Here is a 24977-nt window from a genome sequence, read left to right as displayed (position 1 = left end):
GCACAGGCGCTGCAATACCTCTGAGATCTCAGCTCGCCGCGCCTCACACCTTCCCATCTTCTTCAAAGTAAAAGTCAACCTTGTCACGGTGTCCTTTAAGGCTCTCTTAGATTTAGTGTCCACTCCTGCCCTGACTTCCTGTCTATGTTTCCTCAGGAGCACACACCTTCAGCTATGGTGGCTGCCTGCTGCTACCTAGTCACCCGAGGCCCTGACCAGCTGCAAGGTCTTTGTAATCTCTCTTCTTGCTACCTGGTGTTCACATAGCCCCTAGATTCCTAAACTTACTTGGCCTACCACCCCTTTTTACAGGAAAAAAAAATCACTCATTGTCCACCTGACCATTAAAATCTTTTGTACTATTGCCCCTAATTCAGGATACGGTTTGGGTGTCTGCTTGTGTAGCGCCCCTGGATGCTTTGAGGCCCAGACATCGTCACTGGACTGTTTCACTGCGACCCAACGGGCACTACCGCCCCCTTTGGGAAAAACTGGGATAGTCTCTGGACTCTCATTTTACTCAGAACTCCGTTCACATGTCATCTTACAGGAACAGCCTCGGGGTTTCTGTAGACAAGCAAAACCAGTAAAACATGTATGTAAATATATTGAGAAAATTGTACTTCGTGACTCACACACATGGGGGGGTTAGCACGTCCCATATCCGTGGGTCCAGTGGCAACTTGGAGACCTCTGCTGGTTCATGGGGTAGCAGAGGAACAGATGTCTGCAGGTTTATGAACTAGAACTGCAGGCCAGGCGTTAAGCAAAAACATAACAAAGAATCGAGACGGCTAACCACGATGACAAAATACAACAGAAATAAACCCCCATAGTTTTAACTGTTCGAGATTTTAGCTATTCAAGTCAGAGTTTTCATTTTAATTTCCTATAGTCATCTTCAGTACTCTCATCTGGTAACCAGGTTCTTCCCATTCCTCAGTTTCATCGGAAAATCACTGGAGACTTATTCGCTGAGTAGCTCCTGCAAATGTATTTTGGCCTTCCGCTCTCATCCATTCCCTTCTGAAAACCAGAATCTCGCCTGCTAAGCTTTGATACTATTCCCTTCTTCCGATTTGGATTATATAATTTACAATCCATGGATAACAGATGTTGGTGTGCTTCTTCCATGTGGATTAGTTGACATCTCACTTAGATGGCTGCTTGTTTGGAAACAAGCCTTTAAGATCCCAGATGCTGTTATGTCTGATTAGTGGGGCACCATCTAATTTCTTCACCAATGCTACCCTTAAGGGACCTGATCTCATTCAAGAACTTTTTGAAGCCCCCTTGTATTCTTGACCTTGATAGCTAAAGGTACACTGCTTCTGACAGGTATCAAGAAAAAGACATTGATTAAAGCAATAGCTATGTGCTGTCTTCCAGGAAATGTACTAATGTGCTCAAGCAGTGAAACCACATCTGGATTAGCAGTTACAATCAGAGCCACCACTGGTTAAGTTTATATCAATTCACTGTCACTCTCTTAAGATCCTTTTTTTTTTTTTTTGCACAAGACAGATAGGTAAGTTGAATGTGATTGTGGTGGAAATCATCCCCCTCCATTCTTCAAGTCTTTATGGTGACATTAATCTCTGCAGGTTCTCCAGCAATGTAATACTGCTTTTGGTCTAATATTTCTTTGAGGAAAGTTCTAATGGCTTCCACTTGGCCTTTCTGACTGTAATAACCCTTTCTCCATGTGTCAGGGATCCAAAATTCTGCCAATTGCATATTCTGGACCTGGAGAGATTATTACAGGATTATTTCAGAGACCACTGTACCCACTGTTGGATAGGCATGAGCTGACATTTGGGCCTCCTAGAATGAGTGTCAGTTTAGTGCCATAGGGATCCTTTGAGAAATATTAACTATCTATATTCTGACAGTGTAGTGGATTTCTACCTCAGAGGATTCATAGGAGTTGTGGGCCTATACACTTGCTCATCTTGGAATTGATAGAGCCCTCTAAGCATCCCCTGCATGTGTGGGTATGTCCATCTTGATAAATCTACTCTAACATTCCAATTTACTTCAGCTTTTAGATCCCTTTTCCAGTATATAAAAGCAATTCAACTTCATTCAGTATAGGCCACTTCATAGTCCTCATTGTCGTCCCACAACAATGTAACTACTAGGTACTTTTCTGACGCCGTGAGCTGAAACATCGAATGAAGACTTGCCACTTGGCAGGCTCATAGCACTACACTCAGACTGACACAGTTCCCACACCTAATCCCGAGGCCTTTGTTTCTCCTTGTGTTCAGTAGGAAAAGCAAGCAGTCTCTGTCTGGAGTATGCCATACCTCCTCCTGGGCCACACTTTATGCCTCAAAGAAGTCGTGTCACGGGACAGTGGACTTCACACTAGTTATTGTTCTAAAAGCAAAAAGTGCATCTTGCAAAGCATTTGCCTCATACAAAGATTCCTGGGACACAGCTGTGGGACTGTGGTCAGATGAGGATAAGAGGGCTGATTTTACTCTCGAAGGTGATTCAGGCAAAGAAGGTGGGTTAATCCCTTCAGATGGGGGCAGGAGGCTGGTCCTTCTGAAAATAAAAAAAGGTAATTCAACAATAAGGGCTCCATGTCCCTAGCTTGATCCTTTTATTGTCCACATTTTCCCATCTCAATTTTCAGGATCTCACATCTTCCCCGTCAAACCTTTCAACATAAGGGATTCAGTTGATGGTGTAATTAGCTATTCTTCAGCTAGGACTCAGGAATGATGGTGGTGTGTGGGTTACAAACTGGACTGTTAGCTAAAGGTCAGCGATTTTAAAAGCACCAGCCACGCCCCAGGTAAAAGATGAAGTTTGTGCTCCGATAAATATTTATAGCCCCCAGAGCCCTCGAGGACATTCCATTTTGGCTTATGCAGTCACTGTGCATTGCAGCCAACTCAGTGGTAGTGAGGATAAGACTCTGGATGGGTTTTCAGCAATCTCAACACTGCTACAAGAAATAAGACTTTATTTCAAGACCCAAATAGCAACTTTCAGGTCCTTTATGTACTGCTTGAGCCAGGACTTTGAAGCTCTGGACTCATCATTTTCTCTTTCCGCGTTGTGTATCTGAAAGCTGAACCAGCCAGCTTCACTATGCTTGTGGGTGTAACAAAAATGTTGAAAGATAATAATGAAATAGTAGTCACTCACAGCATTGTCTCTCACAGATGTTTGATCTAATGGTGGGGATATTATGCTTGTCTTTATTGCCACCTCATGCCATGGATTACTATGCCTCTTTACTATTGGAAGTCGAGCAATTAGTACTTTTAAATCCAGCCAGACTTGAGAATAAGTTCAGAAAGCATGCTGTAGTGGAGTTAACAAACCCAGGGACAAGAGAACAACAAGTGCTCCAAAATCAGTGATGAGGATGGTGTAAGAGGCCTAGTAGGGCTTGATCAAGGACAATGTAACTGAGAGGAATTACTGAAACTCAAATGAAGGCTGAGCATGATAGTGGGACAAGAGAAAAGTAAATGGAAATAGAGGAAAGAACTACAAGGCAAAGGGCATTTATAGAGGTCTAAGTACAGGTGTGTACATATGTAAATATATTTATATATGATGATGGGGAAATAGATCTATGTGCATATAGTTATAGATTTAGTATTAAGGTAGCAGATGGACATTGGGCCTCCACTCAAGTACTCCCTCAATGTCAGAACACTTTGTTCTATTAAGCTGGTATTCCATGAAGCTCACCTTCCTGACATGATCGCTGAAGACAAATGGGTACATAAGCAAATGTGGTGAAGAAAGCTGATGGTGCCCAGCTATCAAAAGATATAGCATCTGGGGTCTTAAAGGCTTGAAGGTAAACAATTGGCCATCTAGCTCAGAAGCAACAAAACCCACATAGAAAAAGCACAACAACCTGTGTGATCATGAGGTGTGGAAGGGATCAGATATCAGGCATCAAAGAACAAAAAATCCTATCATGGTGAATGAGGGGAAGTGCAGAGTAGGGACACAAAGCCCATCTTTAGGCAACTGGAGATCCCCTCACAGAAGGATCATGGGGAGGAGACAAGCCAGTCAGGGTGCAGTGTAGCAATGATGAAACATACAACTTTCCTCTAGTTCTTAAATGCTTCCTCTCCCTCCCCCGCCATCATGATCCCAATGCTACCTTACAAATCTGGCCAGAGGATGTAGACTGATACAGATAGGAAATGGAAACACAGGGAATCCAGGATGGATGAACTCCTCAGGACGAGTGGTGATACCGGGAGTGTCAAGGGAATGTAGAATAGAAAGGGGGAACCAGTCACAAGGATTTACATAAAACCCCCTCCCTGGGGGACAGACAACAGAAAAGTGGGTGAAGGAAGATGTCGGACAGTGTAAGACATGACAAAATAACAAATCCAGAGATACTCATATATGTATAAGAAAAAGTTTTATCTCAAGAAGTAATTATGGATCAATAAAACATTCCATCCCAGTCCAGCTCTTCAGTCTATAAGTCGCTCTTCAGACTCATTAAGTCACATGCAATGATGCAGAATGCAGGACAATCACAGGCCAGTGGGTGTAGTTATGTGGATCCAACTGACCGTATCGTAGTGCTTGCAGCAGCCAGGAAAGTGAAGGCACAGAGAGTGGGGGAGGTGCCCAGGACCCTGCTTATGAGAAAGTCTCGCCCACAGAGAGTCACCATCAGGGTGTGACCTGATTGACAGACTAAACTCTACCCTTTCACTTTCATATATCTTCAAGTTGACATGAAATGATGTAACTACCACTTATTCTTTGAGTTTTGTTCTTCTAGAATCACTCTTGGTGCCAAATAGCTAAGTCTGAGTTCTCGAGAGGGGTGCATCAGTGAGATGCACACATACATACATATAAAGAGATTTGCTGCATGGTAGGGGTTTATGCAGTTGTAGAGGTTGGCAAGTCCCAAACCTACCGTTTGTGTCCAGTGGAAGCTAAGGATTTCTGATGACTTGTGGGGTTGTAGGACTGGTGAATCCACGACCTGCTGGTTAGGATGGAGACTTCTTCAGGTTTATAACACAGGAACTGCAGATCAGGCAACTAGAGTGCAGGTCAAGAAAGAGAGCAAACTTTGCCACAACTTCCACTTCAATAAAGGAAGCTGGCCACACTCCCGAGGCAATTTCCCTTTCAACTGATTGGCTGTTCATATCAGATCACAAAAATGAAAGTTGATTCCATTATGAAAAAGCACCTGTCAGACTGATGAGAATCATAGTCTAGTCAAATTGAGGTTTACATTAGTCGTTACAGTTCCCTCAACCAACTAGCTGCCCCCCTCTTGCTCCTTGCTTGGTTTTCTCAGCACTTCCCCCATATGGCATACTAAGTTTGGTTCTCATTAGCATATGTGGTGCACAGCCCAGAGACTACGTTCACCACTGCTTCGCTAGTGCTAGAGCAAGACCTGGCATGTGGGCGCTTACTGACTATGTTCTACAAGTGAAATTTGGTGTTGACTGAACCCCATGCTGGGATTCTTGTGCCCTTGTATTTTGAATGAGGTCATTGCTAGTGTTTCCTGTCATTCACATCTGTGAAACCGTATGGGTTTGGCAGAAAGCTCAGACCCAGGAAACAGCAGTGGGGGTCAGGGCCACAGTGATTCCTAGGGCAAGGGGCAGTAAAGAACCAAAAATTGTTGTCATTCTTTGCAATTCATTATTGTATCGTACAATAGCCTTTCTGAGAACTGTTGATTTGTGACTCTTGGGTCTTCCGGTTAAACTGATTCCCACAATTTCCCTTAAATTTTCTCCAGTACATAATTCATCACACCCTCAGTTGGAGGTCTCACTTCAGGGTAACAAGAAGTGTCATACACGCAATATTTTTGTTATATCCTTAAGAACCTAAAGTTATCATTTCAACGACCGTGGAATGAACAGGGTCGGGAGCATGTACCCCTTCCCTGCACTCACAGTAATGGGTGGCTCTCTTCCCTCTCTAGTTTGAAAACAGCGTGAAGTCCAATTTGCTGCTCAAGGAGCTTTATGTGGAGAACGCACACCTGCTAAAAGCCCTCCAGGTTACTGAAGAGAAACAAAGAGGAGCTGAGAAAAACAGCCTCATCTTGGAAGAAAAACTCAGAGCTCTCAACAAATTAATCAGTAAGATTTCTCCGGCATCCCTCTGTGTGTAAAGACTGCTTGCTTTCTTGGAATTCATTCTGAAAAGAAAATCTTAAAACCTGAGCCACTGTGATGCCTTAATCACTTGCAGCTTATTGGCCATGGTCCTCAGAAACAGGGCGACTGTGGTGTCTGGCTCGTTCCAGCAGCATCTGCTCTGTGCCAGATCCTGGGAACATACACGTGTTGGACAAGAGCACATTTTTATAAAACTCCCAATTTTACCACTGGGAAAACATGATGGAAACACTTGGTCAGGCCTGACAGAGAAAGTGGGTTAAGATAATGCAGTTCCAATACTGCATTTTCGACTTAAGCTCTCATTGCCATCGAGTCAATTACAATTCGTAGTGACTTTGGCTTCAAAGATTAAAATGTAAAGAAGGGCTCTAGACAGCTTTATCATATTTTTCCTTTTAAATTTCATTTATGTTTTCTTAAGCAGACACACAACAAAACATACATCACTTCAGCAGTTTTTAATGTATACAGTTTGCTGATACGGATTATATTCCTCCGGTCTGTAGCCATTTTCAGCTTTTTTGAGTTGTTGCTCATCTGTTAGCATAAATTCACTCCCCTTAGAGTTCCAGGGGAGCCCAGGTGGCATGGTGATGACAGCGCTGGGCTGCTAGCCACAAAAGCAGCACTTTAAATCCAACAGACTTGGGAGAAAGACATGGCTGTCTGCTCCCATGAAGAGTTGCGGTCCCAGAAACGCACAGGGGCAGGTCTACTCGGTCCTGTAAGGTCATTGTGAATCAGAATTGATTTCATGGCAGTGTGGTTGGCTTTGTTTTTTGTTTAAAGTCCCAGGCAAATACTTCAAGTTGTTTTCCATTTTATTCCACATACATAGTTGTTAAAAGATCATCAAGCTCAAAGCAGACTTTTTTTTTACTAGTTAAGCCAAACTATTACTTGGTTTCAAGAAGACATTATGGTACATTTCTGGTTTAAGGCAATAGTTTTAGGAGTTCAGCCACCTTCCATGGCTCCAGAAAGTTGGGAATTATGAGAATTTTCTATTCTTGTCTGTATTTTTGCCCCATTTTGTTCAGGATCCTTCTCTGAACTCTTTGATCAAAATGCTCAGCAGTGGTAGCCAGGCACCATGCAGTTCATTTGGACTTGTGACAAAGGAGGGCATTGTTTATGGAGGCAGCTAATTAGCCATGCATTCCAGAATCCTACTCTATTTGATTCTGTTGTTCCACATGAATCGACACCAACTGTGCCTGACAACTGAAGGAGGAGGTAGAACAGAAGCACCAAACATGTTAATAAGCCAAATAATGGTATGTCCCATGAAACCATTACCCTGAACCTAAGAGCTTTACTGTCTGGTTATTCAGCTCTGTCCTCTGTTACACTTCCCAATGGCTGCTGAGTGCAGACTTTCCAGAAGGGCTTCCCTCTGTAAGCAGAGTGTCCTCTAGACAATAAAGGGGAGGACTCTTGTTCGTTTGGAACCACTTTACCACATGTAAATATTGGTACTGTGGTTACATCTGTAGGCTTGTATTTATTGTACATTAATCTTTTTTTCATTGGAGTGTTTTTGCACTGGGAATTGAACTATATGTTAAAAAAGATAAAAATATAGTTTTATACCAAATTGATGGTCATTTGTTTATCTGAATGTACTACAGTAATGTGAAATGAGTCACTGTATTTGCAGTTTTTCAATTAAAAAATTTCAATTTTGTCCTTTGTTCTTCAATTATAAAATATCTCAAATAATTAGAAAATACAGTTTTAGGAGAAAACCCATATACCCATCAACTAGATACATTTAATATAATATTTTGAAATTTTTCTTTTTAAAAGATATAAAATATTTTAGATAGAGGTGAAGGTCGTATTCTATTGATTGCAACCTTTTACTCGTCCTAAAGGCACGCACTATCCCAAAGATGGTAAGTAAGTCTCCTGGTCTCTTTGTACATTTATTATATATGCATTATATAGTCTTGATTAGTGTCCACTCTTTTACTTTTGCATGTATCCATTGCAACGGCTACACAGAAACTCACAGACAAAATGCGTGATGAAAGAATTTAATAACTCAATAAGTTATAGTGCCAAGAGAAATGCTCAGGGTAGGTGTTTAACAGGACACATTACAGTTTCAGGTATGCTAATAAACACCCGAAGTGGCATACAACTCTGCTATGAGCCTCAACCCAAAGACATTCAGCTCAGGCTCTGGTCAAACCCAGGTCAGCAAACCCAGGTCTCCGAATTAAGTGCCCAGACTGAAGGACCAGGAAAACGTCAGTCTTCACAACCTAGAAATTGAAAACATTGTTCGGCACCCAGCTACCATGACCAAGTGTTATGAAAAGGATCACAACAGAAGGTTCTGTCTAGAGTGGGGGAGAAGTTAAGAACATAACCCTAAAGGATGCCAGGTTTACTGATCGAACAGAGATAGGCAGGACCTCCAAGATTTGCACTCTTCCCCTGCAGATCGGGAACTGAACTCAAATGGTACATTGACGGTATTGCTGCAATTATTGGGTTGAATCAGAATGCATATGAATTGTGGTAAATGATGTAAAAATATCACCTGATCTTTTGAGGGCAGGCCAGGTATGAGTGATAGGCTTTTTCACTGGGGTCAAGGAGGGGAGCCAAGCCCTTCTTTCAAAAGATATTTTTAATTAAAAGTTTCTTTTTTCATATAACACTGTTTAGGAATGAATAAAATGTAGCACAAAACCTGTCTCTTTCAGCCCTGCCATGTTCCCAAACATGCTCCGCAGTGTTCCCCTTGCTCATATGATAAATATGATTATATCTATCCATACTTGTTTTATGAAAAATGCTTACACTGTACAAGTTGTAAAGCGGTCCTTCAAAAATTAAGAACTGTAAAAATTGTCCTTCAAAAAAAAGTTAAGTATTCCAAGATAAAAGCTGAGCGTTCATAGCTATTAGACTCCCATACAAGAAAACTTAAAGCCAGTCCTCCAACGTGAGAAATGTGAAGGAATGATACTAGAAAGTCACTCAAAGTTGAACACAAAAGGGGAAATGATGAGAACAAATGTACAAATGTGCTTGAAAATTGATATATTTATGGATTGTGATAAGAGTTATACAAGCCCCCAATAAAACTATTTTTAAGTTGTACGAGCCCCCCAAAAACTGATTTAATAAAAAAGAAAGAGCTAGATCTGGAAATGGTGGAATGTCACCTGGCTTATATTCTTTTCTTATTTTTTGTACAATGACTATATTCCTTTCTCTCTTTTTTAATCATTTTACCACAATCCATTTCTACACCCATTGTGTCAAGCACATGTGTACATTTATTTCCATCATCATTCTCAAAATACTTTCTTTCTACTTGAGGCCTTGGTATCAGCTCCTCATTTTTCCCCTCCCTCCCCACCCCCTTCCCTCATGAACCCTTGACAATTTATAACTTACTATTATTTTGTTATGTCTTACACTGTCCAACATCTCCTTTCACCCACTTTTCTGTTGCCTGTTCCTCAGGAAGGGGCTTATATTGTAGATCCTTGTAATCGGTTCCTCCATTCTATCCCACCTTTCCTCCACCCTTGAATTATCGCCACTCTCACCACTAGTCCTGAGGGGTTCATCTGTCCTGGATCCCCTGTGTTTCTTTCTGTACCCGTGTACATCCTCTGGTCTAGCCAGATTTTAAGATAGAATTGGGATCATGATAGTGGTGGGGAGGAAATATTTAAGAACTAGAGGAAAGTTGACTCATCCTTCCCTGTGGTCCCTCTGTGGGGAGATTGTTCCACTATCTACAGATGAGCTTTGGATCTCTGCTCCAGCCCTCTCGTTTTTATTTGTTATGTGTCTGCTGATGCCCAGTTCCTATGACTCCTCATGATCGCACCAGCGATGTGCTTCTTCCATGTGGACTTGTTGCTTCACTGCTGAATGGCAGCTTGTGTGACATCAAGCCTTTTAGACCCCAGACACTATATCTTTTAATAACCGGGCACCATTTGCCCTCTTCACCACATTTGTTTATGCACCTATTTTGTCTTCAGCGATTGTGTCAGGAGGGTAAACATCTCATGCTGCTGACTGGTTAGAACAAAACTTTCTCTTTTTTAAAAAATTTATGTATTGGGGCTCATGCAATTCTTATCACAATCCACACATACATCAATTGTGTAAAGCACACTTATACATTCATTGCCCTCATCATTCTCAAACTTCGCATTCCGCTTTGGTTCCTGGAATAAGCTCCTCATTTTCCTTTTTTCTCTCCCTCTCCCTCCCCGCTCCCCTCTCCCTCATGAACCCTTGATAATTTATAAATTATTATTTTATCTTATCTTACACTGCCAGGCGTCTCCCTTCACCCACTTTCCTGTTGCCCATTCCCCAGAGAGGAGGTTATATATAGATCCCCGTGATTGGTTTCCCCTTTCTACCCCTCCTTCCCTCCCGGTATCACCACTCTCACTGTTGGTCCTGAGGGGGTTCATCTGTCCTAGATTCCCTGTTTCCAAATCCCAACTGTACCGCTGTGCATCCTCTGGTCTAACCAGGTTTGCAAGGTAGAAGTGGGATCATGATAGTTGGGGGGAGGAAGTGTTTAAGAACTAGAGGAAAGTTGTGAGTTTCGTTATTGCTACACTGAAGCCTGAGTGACTCATCTCCCCACTACCGCTCTGCAATGGATGTCCAGTTGTCTACAGATGGGCATTGGGTCCCCATAGAACAAAGTGTTCTTGAATGGAAGGAGGATATGAGTGGATGCCCAAAGTCCATCCCCTACCTCAGGGTATTGCCATATAAATATATGTACATGGGCCAATACCTCTATTTTTGTAGATTAATGTATTTACATATGCACACCACTATATTTATACCTCTATCCATTGCTTTGCTTCCTTGGTCCTTCCTCTGTTGCCTTTTACCTTCCTCCTGTCCCACTGCCACTTTCCCCTTATGTCTGCCTCTTGGTAACCCCCTTAGCTAGTCTGCTGTTGCTCCAACATTACCACCACCCCCACCTTGGATCCCTATATCCTCATTACTGGCTCTGACACCCCAGTTGTTCCCCTGTCCATGGCGCAGCCTGCTCAGCACCCCCTTCCTCCACCACTCTGACCTCCCAGGTCTCCCTGGAACCGTTGGTCCCAATGCTCTCACCTCAAGCATGCCTCCCATACCTATCCTATATAGGTAGGTACACCGACTATGACATAGCCCAAAATGATTTTTTAAAATAAAAATAGTAAATCAATAAGAAAAATTTTTTAAAAAGAGAAAAGAACTATACAAAAATCCTGGGTCTCTTCGCTGGCCTTCAAGACTGTCCAGGAGCTGCCTCTCCCAGCCTGGAGTGCATGTAGACCCTACTATGAAGCACCAAACCATGAGGACAGCATGGTCACATGGAAGGATGCATGAAGAGAGAGAGCTACAGGCTAGGGAGAGGAGCCAGCATGCCACACCCACACAGAGGCAGGCCAGGAGAGAGGAAGAGAAAGAGAGCGGGACTAGACCCCACGCTGGCACGCCAGGCTCGGAGGATGACGTCCCTGGGGGAAGCTAATGGGACACAGAGGGAACTGGACAACTGACAACAGCTGGTGGCATGCTGTCCCCTTGCTGGAGCAGACTGCGACAAAGTATATTTCTTGATCACAATTGAATGTAAACAGAATTTGGTAACACAATGAAACTGAAATACACAATTATATGGAAATTAAACCATTATACAAACAACCAGTGAATATTTAGAGTCAAATGAAAATGAAGATACAACACACGAAAACATTTGAGACTCTGAAACTGTTAGGGTGGGGGTAGGGAAGTATACTTATTGCCAATGAAGTGAAGGTTTACAGAGAAGTTCATCAGTTTTACATCGAAAAATTCATACACATTGATTTTGCACATCCACTCCAATACCTTCCATGTGCCATCCTACTTCCCCACTGGGCTTTCTCTTACCATCACTCCTTCTTTAGTAACCCTCTGGACTTTGTCATTGGGTAAATGCTGCCCTTTCGGTTTTAAGCTGTTGATGGTTTTAAAAAAGGTCATTTCAGTTCCACGCCTAGAGGACATTGGCTATATTCTTGGGGTATGCTACTAGACTCCATTCAACCAGTAAACCCAGTCTGTTTTATGATCATGAGTTCTGTTCCACATTTTACCCCCATTCCATTGAGGACCTTCTAATGTGATTGTGTTCAGAGTAATAGGTAGCGGTAGTCAGGCACCATTTAGGTTTTCCAAGCTCAAGATTATAGAGACTAATGTTTGGGTTGTTCATCATTCTATTGTAATAATTGTATTCAACATGTCTTTTGACTTCACTCTTGTTTCCTCCGAGTGCAGAGAGACCAATAGTTACTACTGGCTGCTCATGCACAGTTTTTCTTATTTAAGTCACTTTTTTAAAAAACAAAAATTTCAAAAGAGGACCTGATGCAAGAGGCTTAAGTGGAGAGCAAATGCCTTGAGAATGATTGGGGCAGAGAATGTATGGATGTGCTTTATACAATTGATGTATGTATATGTATGGATTGTGGTAAGAGTTGTTTGAGTCCCTAATAAAATGTAAAAGAAGAAAAGAGAAAAAATGATTAGGGCAAAGACTGTACAGATGTGCTTTATACAATTGATGTATGTATATGTATGGATTGTGGTAAGAGTTGTTTGAGTCCCTAATAAAATGTAAAAGAAGAAAAGAGAAAAAATGATTAGGGCAAAGACTGTACAGATGTGCTTTATACAATTGATGTATGTATATGTATGAACTGAAAAGAATTGTATCAGCCCCAATAAATTGTTAAAAAAATAAATTTAAAAAAAATTCCTTTTATTTTTTTTGTACTGTCCGACGTCTCCCTTCACCAACTTTTCTGTTCTGTTTTAATGTAATTTTTATCATTAAACTGTGAGTCTAATGGTAACAAAATAGAACGTGTGTGTGTCTGTGTTAAAATAGTCATTAAAGAATAGAATTCAGAGACAGAGAATTTTTTTAAGTTTTTAAAAATATTTTCTATTGTTACTTAGGTGAAGGTTTATAGAGCAGACATCAGTTTTACATTAAATAAGTCGTTAAATCTACCATTGTCTTTTCATTTCCAATATTTTTTGCCAATCTCTTGTTTTATATTGTCTTCCCTTCACAAAAATAACACCTGTCTACCCTCTAGCTTCCACAGACAGAGAACTTATTGTTGACAAAGGCCTAAAAAACATTAAATGGGAAGCAGACACCTCTTCAATAAATGCTATTGGAAATACTGGCTATCCACTTGCAGAAGAACAAAAAAAAGACGACTGCCTCACCCATGCACAGAAACAAACTCAAGATGGATCAAATTCCTAAATGTAAAACCCAAAGCTCTCAGGATCAGAAAACTGGGACAAAACTAAGAACCCTAGTGCAGTAGATGGGCTATCAGAAATAACAAAGCTGACACAATCCATAGAAAACAAAATAGTGGGACATATTAAAAAATAAAAAAAACTTGCATACATTAAAAGACTTCATTGAAAGAGTAAAAAGACCCATAGACTGGGAAAAGATATTTAGTAATGACATAACAAAGGACTAATTACTAAAATCTACAGAATTTACAAGGTGGCAAGAAAAACAAACTAGTAGCCCTATGAAAAAGTGGGCAAAGGACCGGAGCAGATGATTCACAAAGGATGATACGCGAATAACTAATAAACATATGAGTAAGTTCTCTCAGTCATTAGCTATCCAGGAAATGCAAGTCAAAGCAACCATGAGATACCACCTAACACCCATAACTGTAGCCCAGTTAAAGTAAAAAAGCTGAGAACAGCAAATGTTGGAGAGTGTGTGGTGAGATAGGAACTCTTATCCTCTGCTGGTGGACTTGTAAATATGTACAGACACTCAGGAAGGCAGTATGGCGATACCTAGAACAGATGGCAACTGAACTACCATATGATCCAGCAATACCATTACTGAACATATACCCCAAAGAAATAAAAAACATCATAAGCAGACATTTGCTCCCCCATGTTCATCACAGCACAGCTCACAATTGCTAGAAGCGGCCTCCATTCCCAACAATGGATAAAAAACCTCTGGTACATAAACATGATGAGTACTGCGCATGCCTGAAGAACAGCAATGAGACCCCTCACGTCGTGGAGGGCTCTGGAAGACATGCTGAGGGAAGCGAGTGAAGCACGAAAGGACAAGCACTGTGTGAGTCCAGAGCAGCAGGAACAAGCAGCAGAAGGGGCGCAAGCTCAAGCGTGCAGGCCATGCAGTCGTCTGGCTGGGGTCAGACAGGCCGCTAACGAGCTGGACCAGTGCCAATGACCTACACATCATCTGCTCCTGGTGAGTATAGTGCAGGTCACTTGGCCGGAGGTCACCTCATGACAGCTGGGATCAAATGGAGGGTGCGAGGGGGTAGTGGCTGTTCGCTGAATAGTAGCCATTTAGATCTGTGGTGAGGTCTCCCAGAGAGGGAGGTAGCCCCGTCGGAGGAATGGGGTTTACTGATGAGAGGTGCCGCACAGGAGATGAAAGGGAATGGTCAAATTTGGGGGTACATAGGTGCATGCCTGTTGAAGGGAGGGGAGGGAGAGCTAACCTCCAGGTGGGGGACAAAAGACTGAGGATGCTCTTGGCAACAATAAATGGGAGGTGTCTTCAGTGGCATACAATGGGTGGGCAGAACTGGTGTAGGGCATCTGGGGGGGGGGGGTATCCCAGGAAAGCAGACCAGGTGCCATAAAATGCTGGGACACCAAATCCTGGATCTTTGGGGTGCATGCATGCTCCAGAGGCTACATCAGTGAGCCCCATATGGGAATCCCACTGGGTGAACTAGACTCTACCTCAGACACACTTGTAACATGAGAACTTAAGCGGGAAATACATGGTGCCTGAGGAAGCAGAAAACAGCTGTACCAAGAGTGGTGTACTGATGGTTGGTGGACAAATAAGGTCATGTTACATCAACCCCCTTTATGCTGGGTTAAGATATCTATTATTCTGGAAATCTTGTGACAGCCCCTCTACTGTGTGTTGCATGTGCTTGGGTATATTAAGGTGTGTCTCAGGGGTGCAGCACCATGGGGGTCACTTTCTTGAAGCTGTTATTTGTTTCTGCTTTTTAGTAAATGAGACCCAGAGACTTTGAGAAAGAAAATATAACAATAGTTTGGGGGGGCGAGGATAAAGAGGGTAGGGGGAAGTAAGAGGGAGATGATGTCAAGTAGTCTAGGAGGGAAATGTATGTGTGGAGACTGATTGTGGCAGCAATTTTACAATTCTGTTTGATGTGATTGAACTATGGAATAATATGACGTTTGTATTAACTCCTAAGTTAGCAAATTTTTTAAAAAGCATAGATTCAGGAATGGTTTGGGGGCTCACACTTAAAAAGAATTATCATGGCCCTGCTCAGTACTCACCTTCATGAAATGATCACTGAAGATAAAGGTACTACAGCGAAGTGTCGCAAAAAAGTAGATAGTAGCACTCCCTCAATGTATGAATACTTTCTTTTATTAAATTGGCACTCTGTGATGCTCACCCTCCCGACACAACTGCTGAAGCCAAAGCGGGTGAACAAGTAAATGTGAAGAAAGCTGATGGTGCCCGGCTATCAAAAGAGATAGTGTCTGGGGTCTTAAAGGCTTGAAGATATACAAGCGGCCATCTAGCTCAGAAGCAACAAAGCCCACATGGAAGAACACACCAGCCTGTGTGATTGCATGGTCCCGAAGGGAACAGATATCAAAGAACAAAAACTCAAATCATTGGCTGCACACCTCCATGATACAATCACCGAAGACAAACAGGTGCATAAGCAAATGTGGCGAAGAAAGCTGATGGTGCCCGACTATCGAAAGAGATAGTGTCTGGGGTCTTAAAGGCTTGAAGGTGAACAAGCGGCCATCTAGCTCAGAAGCAATAAAGGCCACATGGAAGAAGCACACCAGCCTGTGCAATCACGAGGTGCCAAAGGGACCAGGTATAAGGCATCATGCAATATATATATATATATATATATATATACACACACACACCATAGTGAATGAAGGGGGAAGTGCAGAGTGGAGACCCAAAGCCCATTTGTCGGCCACTGGAGATCCCCTCATAGAGGGGTTTAGGAGAGGAGATGGGTCAGTCAGCGTGCGATGTAGTACCGATGAAGAACACAGCTTTCCCCCAGATCCTGGATGCTTCCTTCCGCCACCTACTATGATCCGAATTCTACCTTGCAGGACTGGATAGGGCAGAGGTTGTACACTGGTGCATATGGGAGCTGGAGGCACAGGGAATCCAGGGTGGATGATACCTTCAGGACCAGGGGTGTGAGGGCCGATGCTGGGAGAGTGGAGGGTGAGTGGGTTGGAAAGGGGGAACTGATTACAAGGATCCACATGTGACCTACTCCCTGGGAGATGGACGGCAGAGAAGGGGGGGGGGCGGTAGACTCTGGATAGGGCAAGATATGACAAAATAACAATCTATAAATTATCAAGGGCTCATGAGGGAGGGAGGAGCGGGGATGGAGGGGGGGAAAAAAGAGGACCTGATGCAGAGGGCTTAAGTGGAGAGCAAATGCTTTGAAAATGATTAGGGCAAATAATGTATAGATGTGCTTTATACAATTGATGTATGTATATGTATGGGTTGTGATAAGAGTTGTATGAACCCCTAATAAAATGTTTTTTTAAAAAGTACTAAATCTAAAAAAAAAAAAAGAGTGGCTGAATTACAACACTAACTGAACCCTCTACTTAGAATGATTTCTGATGTTAATAGGAGAGCATGGATTGGGACTAAATGGGAACCTGAAAGTTACGGTGGAGAGGACTGTGCTACGCTGAGTTTTCTAGAGAAATAAATCAAACTACACTCAAATAACTTTATAGCAAAAATAAATTTACATCAGGAAGCCCAGCCCAGTTCAACTCAAGTCCATGGGTCAGATGCTAGATGAAGTCCCCTTTAGACTCACCCAGCTTCCAGCCAATGAAGCAAAGGCAAAGCAGGAATCGGGAAAATCACAGGCCAGTAGGGGCAAGAGCATCTGGATGTAAGGTCAGCAGGAAGAGGGCAGGGCACTGCAGCTCCTATGATCAGCAGGCCGGCTCGGCCATGAATCCTAGAGATGCAGAATCAAGGTAAGCAGGATGGAGGGAGAGGGAAGGAAAGTTGTCCATGGCATCTCTCTCAATTGGGCACCTCCTCCAAGGAGAGGGCCTTATTGAGATTGAACTCTACCCATACTTTCACACAGATGCATCAAACTGATATAAAATCGAACCATCATAGGGACACACGGAAAGATTATTCTCAGAAATATCAGAACATGGATCCTTGACATGCCATTGAGTTACTTCAGCCAACAACACTACCACTCACATCTGAAGAGTTTAATCCATCATTAGTAAAGCCATTGTCCCCTCCACCTGCACTTGAGCTTAGCCCAACTTTCCCTGCTGATAGGGAACCTCGAGTTGTATCTGGAGCATTCGCTGCAGCAGATGCCTTGCAAGATAATGCTGACACTTGCTGGGAAACACCTTCGACACTCATGCCTGCTTCGACACTGCCTCTAAACTTGTCTCAGTAATCCCAAAGGTGACCTCCAAATATTGATCCAGAAAGAGCTGTGCTATCCTCTTTAAGGACTGCTAGCATTTTCTAGTATGTACAGGCAGAGACCCGAGGAATGTGTGCGGGAGTGAGATGATGATGCAAGGAGCGAACGGTTGCATCAGTCTGAATGTGTTGACGTGGACCAACTAAGCACTGATCCTTCAGTCAGTGTTTCAGCACCAGATGTTAGGACAGAATCTAATAGTTTATCTGTTTGGTTTACTGAAGCAAAGCTTCTGCAGTGGCTTAGAGCAAGTTAAGTTGAAGTACCAGACCTAGCTTGGTATACTTTAGAGGATTAAGGGAATGGGCGTGTTTCAGGGCAGACCCATAGACTCACAAATGGAATGCACTGAGGACACACCTTTTCTCTCAGTGGGAAACAAATTTCTGAAGGGATCATAAGTATCTCTAAAGACTGCTGTGATTGATATTTTATTTTGAGCCAGTTTTGACAGTGGAAAATACCCTAATTAAGACGTTTGCACATAACATGGCTGATTGGGTCCCATGGTAGTAGGCGGTAAGCAGTAGCATTTAACAGAGACAAGGTGGGTGTGGTTGCCAAATGGTTAGCAGAGTCAAAGTAGTAACAGAATAGCCTGATTTGTATGGCATTGGATACCCAAGCAGAGTGTCCCTAGGAGTGAAATAAATGAGAAACCTACCAAATCTATCATTGATCTGTACAAGTTGAAAAATTCTAGGCCAGTTGAATAGCAGTCTAATTCAAATAGCCAGATATAGAGTCGCAAATGCTCGATCAATTCCCAAAAATTGAGCCAGTTCACAAACCCTTCATTTACGGGGAAGCCAGGTCCCTTTTGAGGAAGGCACCCACTACACTAATAAAAAAAATGCATAGTTAGCCTTTCTCCCAGGCCTGCCCAGTGGAAACTGCGCCTTTTATAAGTGACAATTCATTGGAGAAAGGAAATAATCAGACGTTGGGGATGGTTACTGGACATTGGCTCCAAACTGACATTAATCTAAGTGACCCTAAATTTTAAGGTCCCACAATCAGACTAGGAGCATATAAAGGTCAAGTTATAATGGAGTCTTAGCTCAGGTTGATCTCACAGGGGATCCAGTATGAGCCCAAACCTATCCTATAGTAATTTCCCTGTTCTAGAACACATAAATGGAATAGACAGACTCACTGACTGCCAGTACCCCATATGGCTACCTGACTCTAGAACATGGACTACTATGGCAGGGGCAGGAGTGGAAGCTAGTAAAGCTACCTCTACTTAGGAAAATGGTAAAGCCAACGCAATTATGTTTTCCTGGAGGGATTGCAAAGATCAGGGTGCAAAGATTGCACCATCAAGGAATTGAAGAATATAGGACTGGAGACCATTACTTCCGAACTGAGCTGTTGTCTATGGGGGGACTAGCAAACTCTAGACCTATGTGGTTTGTAAGGGTCCAGGTATAAGCTGTGCTTACACACACACAAGCACCAGCAGCGGTTAAGCCAGTTTTTAGTGTGGGGTTTTTTAATCACTTTATTAGGGGCTCTTACATCTCTTTTATAACAATCCATACATCAGTGGAGTCAAGCATATTTGTACATATGTTGCCATCATCATTTTCAAAACATTTTCTTTCTACTTGAGCCCTTGATATCAGCTCCTTTTTTCCCTCCCTCACCCACCCTCCCACCCTCAAGACTCTTGATAAATTATTATCGTTTTCCTATCTTACACCATCTTCTGTCTCCCTTCACCCACATTGCTGTTGTTTGTCCCCCTCAGGGTGTTGGGGTTATGTCTACATCATCATTGTAATCAATTCTCTGTTTCTCCCCCTTCTCCCCCTACATTCCCCCTAAGTGGCCTACGCTGATAGTATTGCTACTCCCATTACTGTTCCTGATGTGTTTATCTGTCCTGGATCCCGTGTGACAAGAGCTCTTATCTGTACCATCTGGTCTAGCTAGATTTGTAAGCTAGAACTGGGATTTGTAAAGTAGAAGTGGGGTCATGATAGGTGGGTGGGGTGGGGTGCGGGAAGCACTAAAGAACTAAAGAAATGCTTGTCTCGTTGGTGCTGTACTGCACTCTGGCTGACTTGTCCCTCCTGTGAGGGATGTCCAATTGTCTACAGATGGGCTTTGAGTCTCCATCCGACTCCCTTCATTCACATCATATGATGGTTTGGGGTCTCCTGATGTCTGATACTGTTAGATTCCTCAGGTGGAAATACCTGGGTCATTGGCTTCCCATGAGAATGAATTCACACCGAAGCCTGGTTTGTGATCCAAGTGAATTTTTATAAAGGATAGAAGTGTAAAGGTGAAACTGAGGTACAGGGAGGAAGACAGACATAACTGACAGGACAAGGAAAGCAGAAACAGAAATAGCTTTATTAGGTGGGGCAGTAGGGCGGCTCCTGCGGCTCCCTGCCGAGGTTTCGTGACCTAGGCGGACAGGTCAGGGAAGTCCCATTCAGCAGCTGGGGGCGAGGGTTTTTACAGGGGTAGTGAGGAATGTATGGCAATTAGCATATGGGGTCTGGAGACCTGGAGAATTGCTTGTCATCTCCTTGCAATTCTGACTTTTCAGGGCCCTCCACTGGGAGGCGTGGTTGACAGTACTGGTTGACTCCATTGACTCAATTAAGCTCACCTGGCCTAGATTGAGGTCCTCCCAAGAGTACTGGCTTCGTCTCAACTGCCTGAATTTATTCATGCCATCCAGCCTGGAGCAGCTTCCCACAGTCTGTAAGGGTGGAGGGAGGCCTTGGCAGGTAGAGGTAGAGGTTTCTGCCTCTAGCTCCCTAACACTTTCTGATCCCATCTACACCTTGTGATCACACAGGCTGGGCAACAATTTTATTAAAGCATAGATAGAATCATTTCCAAAGAAAGTATGTGAGTCCTTCTGGCATGGTGAAAAGGATACCTTAAGCATAGATGAAATATGCTTTGCTCCCGGAATGTAGTGGGGGCCCCTTTCACAAATTAAGAAGGGTCATTCATTGTCTAGGGGAAGACTCCTAGTTTCTAAAAGACAGTTTTAAAGGGGAGGAGTTTGCCACTCCACAGATGTACAATTAGCTTTCTAATTAGTTATTTAGACCACCCTTGAGGCTCTTTAAATTGCAATCTCAGCTTTTGTCTCTGGATCAGTGTGCTGTCAGATTTATCTCCAGCAGCACTGCTGTGTGAGGACATTCATTAGGGCCTAGCTTCAAGGTTGACCTGCTTACTAACCTGTTCTCACAAGGTCTTCTGTTAATTCCCATATTGCAGGCAGAAAATGCCTCTTCTGTCCCTGTCAATTTGGTCAGTGCAAAAAACAGATGGATCTTTGAGAATGGCAGGGGGTGCCTGGAAACTTATCCAGGTGGTGACTCCAATTGCAGCTACTGTCCCAGAAATGGTTTTATTGCTTGAGTAGATTAATATCTCTTCTAGTATCTGATAGCAGCTACTAATTGGGCAAATGTGTTTTTCTCAATTCCAGTTTTAAAGGAGCAGCACAAGCAGTTTGCCTTTAGCTGTTGTGGCAGTTAGATGTTATGTCAACGTGACCCTGTGGGAAACTGTAGCACTAGTCCCACCTATCAAACAGGTTACAGCCTGATGACTCCTCCTAGGGGATATGAACTTTCAAATAAGAAAGACAATGAGAGCAGCAAGAGGAGATAAGCAGCACCTGAGAGGGGATTGAGGGGCAGCTGGGAGGAGGAGGATGACCAAGCAGCACACACTGCAGAGAACAGCGCAAAAGAGTTACTGAAAGGGATAGCACTTCCAGACCACAGGATTGTCACCATAAAGATAGGTAGACACAAATAGACTACAACGAGAGAGCAGAAACACCAGCCAATTAGAACCGCTTAGGGCATCTCCTCGGCCGCCTGAGGGGAGATTCCCGGGTCTTTGAATTGGGAAGCTAGCTGAGGGGGTGGGGGGTACGTGCCAGTGGGGTGTGATGGAGCAAAAGGATCATAATTCGAAGTGACCAGACTGGGACCAGGGAAAATAAAAATATAAATTTCTTTGGCTTCCTGCCAAGACCAGAAGACTGCCAGTGGAGATCCCCCATCTAGGACTCACTCCTAGTAGTGGGTACTTCACAGCTTACTGAGCCTCACAGGGCTGAGAACAGGGCAGCTGAAAGCAGGTGTTAAGTGATTAACACCAAGAGCTCCAGCCCCCTCCTGAGGTACCACTCAGCACAACCCCTGATCGGAAGACACCCCAAAGGCCTGGTACCTTAAATAATTGGGCCACTCTGAGGATTTATTTTCATATTACTTGTTACACATACCTGGATTGCATACACCTGACTCATTGACTAAGTATTTGCATCACAAAACAAGAAGCTGGAGCAGGTTTGGCAGGCAGAACAGGTTTTACAAGCCCAGGCAAGGAATTTATATAAGGGAGTTTATATATATCATTTGTATGATATATTACTTTACGTTTTTTCCTTCCGATCTCATTGGTTTATTTCCTAGACCCCTAACACCCCATCTACCTACTAGTTCACACCCACAACAGAGACTAAGCTCTGTGTGAAGCTTAGTGTCCCGGACAAACATACATTAACAGCTCTCCTGCATCTTATGCTAGTATGATTTTTCCTATTACTATTATTAAAACTTTCATCTCTTACCCCTTTTCTTTCATTTTCCTTTCTTTAGTCTAAATATCCAAAGTTTTACTTCATAACATCATTAACCTGTCTTTTAGTTTCACTGTACTGATCATCAAAATTTTTCTTACATTTTCAGACTCATAAAACCAAAGACTAATACTACTATCACAATATTTAAAATTGTTTTTGCTCTCAAATACTAGTACCCATTGATCCATCGTTGCAAATGAGGCATTTCAGGGCCAAATACCCCTTCCTTTAACCTACTATATAACACTACCTGGTCCTCCACCCTCTTTTTTAACCTACTACTTCTTTCACTCTCCCAACACTCATAACATTTCCTCCCCAAATTTCATATGACTCCCTTAACACATAAATTAGCAACCTCCCTCAGACACTTAATACAAACTATTCATTAGCCCTCTACTGCACCACCTAATAGAGTTAACCAGTTCCAAATAACATCGCCTACATAACACTCCCAATAGACTCCAAGATGACAAGGAAACAACAGAAGATATTAGTCACACACACACACACACACACACACACACACACACAAAAACAAGAGAAACAGAAACAAATAACCAAATAGCAATCAGACTTAAATGTAATACCTGAAACTGTACAAGTTATGGATTTCCCAGAAAAAGAATGTAAAGAATGATGTTTGTGCTCATGCAACAGCTGAAAGAAGTCTGAAAGGAAAAATAAAACAATAGAAAAGCTATAACCTCATTAGAGAAACAAACAGAAACACAAAAATCAAACACTACAATAAATAGCAGAATTACAAAGCAGGGGTGTCAAACTCAATTAAAAAGCGGGCCATTTGGTGCAACAGGCAAGATTCACATGGGCCACATCACATTTACAAATTTTGTTCAATTTCTATTTTGAAGTGAGGATTCAGGAATATGGATAGGATAATTAAAATACTATAATAGCTTTTATTTAAATATTTATTTTATTTAATGTATTTATAAAACTAAAATTATTGTTTTACCCTTAACTTGACAGTGCTTTCCTTCTACTAGTTTTCACTACGTCTTATGTTGTGACCGGAAAATATAACAAGGTAACTAATAAAAAACACCAAGATTTGGGCAGCTGACAAACGTGATGCACAATTGTAATGGCTTCCCTCTAAAAATGTTCACTAGCACTGCTGCTAGGTATGATCATAACAGCACAACCCAGAGTGCTATTTTTCACCTTTTCACTATTGGGATCTCTTTACATTATGTGACACTGAGAGTGGCAGACAGATCGCTTCCAATCATCACTGGAACTAGGTCAGTGCATTTATACACATCCACAGGCCCCCCAGAAAGCACTGGGCCACATGTATACTCATCTTCAGATAAAGGGTTAACGAGGGAATTGTGTGTACGGTATTGCCTCGATCTCCCCTAAGTGCTATTTTCTTCATAACAATTTTTTCTATTTTCATTTTATTTCAGAGCATCGCAGGCCACAAAAAAAGCTCCTCAGGGGCTACATGCGGCCGACAGGGCCAGTTTGACACCCCTGCTATAAAGGAAAAGCGGGAGGCTGTAAAAAAAATAGAGATACAGAATTGAAGAGATAGAAACCCAAATTAGTGAACTGAAAGACAAATCTATAGATTCCAATCTAAAGGAAGGACAAATAACCAAAAAATGCAAAAGAGACTGAGAAAAGCTTGATAATAATGTGGGACACCATTAAGAGGAACAACCTGCATCTTGTAGGAATTCCAGAAGAGGAAGAAACAAACAAAGTTACATCCACACAGAGAATAGTCCAGAGCGCCAGCCAAAGAACTTTGCTCAATGTCTAAAAGAGAAAAAGATGATTATTTAGGAAGCCAAAAGAGCCCCAGCCAGGAGAGATTCTAAAAGGCAAACTCCACGGCATATTGTAGTCAAGATGTCAAACATCAGAACGGAAACAACAAACAATCTAAAAGCACCTAGAGAAAAAGATCAATTACACACAAAGGTTCAGCAACTAAATATGATGGTATAATACAATTATTTCAAGACAAGAAAAGCCAAAAGCAAGACCACCATTACAAAAAATACTCAATGAAGTACTGTGGCCAAAAAAACCAACAGCAACAACACACAAACCTGAAACCAACATTCAAGACAATTCCTCACAAGAACCAGCACACACGGATCAACACCCAGAGCAAGGGAACGACACAGGAAGAACAAAGAAACTGAACATAATACACATCCAAACACACAACACACGCATATATAAACCAAAATGGTGGAAACAAATACACATACATGTCAATAATTTCACTGAATATTAATGTACTAAATACACCAGTACAGAGACAGAGAGAAGCTGAATGGATAAGAAAGCAAGCCCCATCAATATGCTGCCTACAAGAAAAACACCTCACAAACAGAGACTTGAAGACATTAAAAATCAGAGGTGGAACAAAAGCATACCCAGCAAACAGCAACAAAACTCAGCAGGGGTAACAATATTAATCTCCAAGAAGATAAACTTCAAGGTAAACAACATAATGAGAAAATATTGAATACTACATAATGATAAAGGGAAAAATAGCTCAGAAAACCATAACTTTAA

Source organism: Tenrec ecaudatus, assembly GCF_050624435.1.
Source record: "Tenrec ecaudatus isolate mTenEca1 chromosome 18 unlocalized genomic scaffold, mTenEca1.hap1 SUPER_18_unloc_4, whole genome shotgun sequence".
NCBI classification, from domain to species: Eukaryota; Metazoa; Chordata; class Mammalia; order Afrosoricida; family Tenrecidae; genus Tenrec; species Tenrec ecaudatus.
This window is presented reverse-complemented; position numbering follows the sequence as displayed.